Source organism: Chrysochloris asiatica, unplaced genomic scaffold (assembly GCF_000296735.1).
Source record: "Chrysochloris asiatica unplaced genomic scaffold, ChrAsi1.0 scaffold00116, whole genome shotgun sequence".
Lineage (NCBI taxonomy): Eukaryota > Metazoa > Chordata > Mammalia > Afrosoricida > Chrysochloridae > Chrysochloris > Chrysochloris asiatica.
Genome location: NW_006408634.1, coordinates 6,427,678 through 6,430,208, shown reverse-complemented (window position 1 = coordinate 6,430,208; position 2,531 = coordinate 6,427,678).

Below are 2,531 nucleotides of genomic sequence, written 5' to 3'. Positions count from 1 at the left end.
CTACCAGAGCTCAGGGGTGAGTTAATTAAATATTTGACCAAAGGCAGCAGACTGATTTTTAAGTTGATAATTTTATCTGGCCTGTGAATAGTTATAAATTTTAGCAGAAAAATGTTTCCCCATCCCTGGTCAGTTTAAGGACTAAGGGGTACCTGATCCAAGCCATGGTATTTTCAATAACCTCATAAAATGCTAAAGTTGGAAGACCATAGAAGAACTGATGCATTTGAGTTATGTATGGTGTTGGAGAATATGAAAAATACCACAGAATGCCAAAAGAACAAACCAATCTGTATTGGAAGAAGTACAGCCAGAATGCTCCTTCGAAGTCAGGATGGCCAGACTTTGTCTCTCATACTTAGGACATATTGTCAGAAGGGACCAGTCCCTCAAGAAAGATATCATGTTTGGTAAAGTCGAGGGTCAGAGAAAAAGAGGAAGACCCCCAACGAGATGGATTGGCACAGTGGCAGCAGCAGTGGGCTCAAACGTAGCAACGATTGTAAGGTTGGCGCAGGACCGGGCAGTGTTTCGTTCTGCTGTGTATAAGGTTGTTATGAGTTCGTATCCACTCAATGGCACCTAACCCCCACCACCCCTGGTCTAAGGTATGGCAGAAATGGCACATGCCCTGGGCACCATGAAGTGGTTTCCAACACCAACTGTGAAAGATATCCTCCAAGAGTTAAAATTAATTGCCATAGTTGATAATTTCTGTAAGTGGAATGGGGGGCGGTGCGTGAACATTGTATTGTCAATGCTACAGTCCAGCAATATTTAGCAAGAGCCTGTATCAGACTTGAAGGAGACCTGATGGCACCGTGGGTTAAGCACTGGGCTGCTAACTACAAAATAAGCAGCTCGAATCCACCAGTGGCTCCTTGGGAGACAGATAAAGACAGTCTGCTCCCGTAAAGATTTATGTCCTTGGAAACCTGACAGAGAAGTTCTATAGTCGCTGAGTCAGAATCGATTTGATGATGTGGTTTTGTTTTTCGTGTTTGGCTCTGGGAGTCCTTCCTGGGTTCTTGTTGGGTTGTGGCCAGGAAATCCCACATTGTTAGTCTACATCAAGTTCTACACCCAAGGACTCCCTCAGAGGAAGAGCTCTGCACTTGTGGTTTTTGTCCACTGGGCCTATTGTACAGAAGCAAAGAGGAGCTTCAGGTCAGAGTGGGCCAAGCATGGCTATGTCCAGTACCCATGACCCTGAGCAGTAACATCATTCTACCAAGAGGCACACTGACCCTCGCTATGGGAGAGACAGGTCCCAGCCTCTAGACCAGCAGCTCTTCAGCTGAGACACCCATCTATGGCAATTGTCCTGTCTTTAGAGCCACCCTCTGGGACAAGGGAAGTGGAGGTTTCACTGACCAGCACCCCTTCCTGCCCCTGGTAGGCCCTCTCACACCTTCTAGTCTATTTTTAAGGACCCCCTACCCTTTGATGTGGAATCCTGGTGTGGTGCTGTGGGTTAATGCATCAGACTGCAAAGCCATTTGAACTGCAGGGTCGGCAGTTCAAGCTCACCAGCTGCTCCTCGGAAACCCTATACAGGGTTGCTATGGGTCAGAACCGACTGGATAACACTAAACAACAACAGTCTTTGGTGTGGAGGATTTTGTTTCACACGGTAAATATTGACTCTGGGTTAGTCCGAGCGCTCAGGTTCCCACACATGACCTCAGGTGGTACCAGAGGGTCTCAGCAGACATACTTCCTGAGCACCTACTACTACGTGGTGGGCTCAGCTGGGCCAAGAGACCCTACCCACACCGTGCTCACCTCCCTGCTTATCTGGATTGTGCAAGATGCTGAGAGGGGGTGGGTGTCGAGACCCCATTTCACATACCTGAGCAAACAGGCTCAGGAGGGCAGTGTCCTGTTCCCTCCCAGTGCCTGCAGGGCGTCCTGTCTGTGCCCAGTGTGGTCCAGCTCACAGACGGACTCAGGGCATCCCCACCCCAGATAGGACAGGAGGGACAAGGATGGAGTCTGCCCCACTCCCTCCCCCACTGTGAGAGACCAGCTTAAGGTTCCTCAACTTCTTGTCGAAGCCTGTCTAATCTGGGACCCTGAAACCCCGCCCCGAGGCAGCTGGAACCCCCCACTGCCCCGCAAACCCAACCATAGTCATCCTCAGACACACTTGCCTCATTCCACCCCATGTAGCACTGGGGGCCCTGAAAACAAGTCGGGAGCTGACAGGAAAGCACAGGGGTAGGATGGGGGGTGATTACCAAGAGTGAGGAGGATCCACAGACAGAGACTCAGAGGGGCAGAAGAGGGAGAGGGAGCACAGAAAGAAGGACAGAGGCCTGGGGGACAGAGATGGGGCAGGGGAAGCAAAGACCCAGAGAAAGAGGGAGGCGGAGACCCAGAGAGCAAGGGGGACAGAAAACCAGGTGGGGGGTACACAAACTGAGTGAAGATAGAGACCCAGAGAGGAGGGGGACAGAGACCCAGAGAGAGAGACACAGACCCAGAGAGAGGGGGACAGAGACCCAGAGAGAGAGGGGGACAGAGACCCA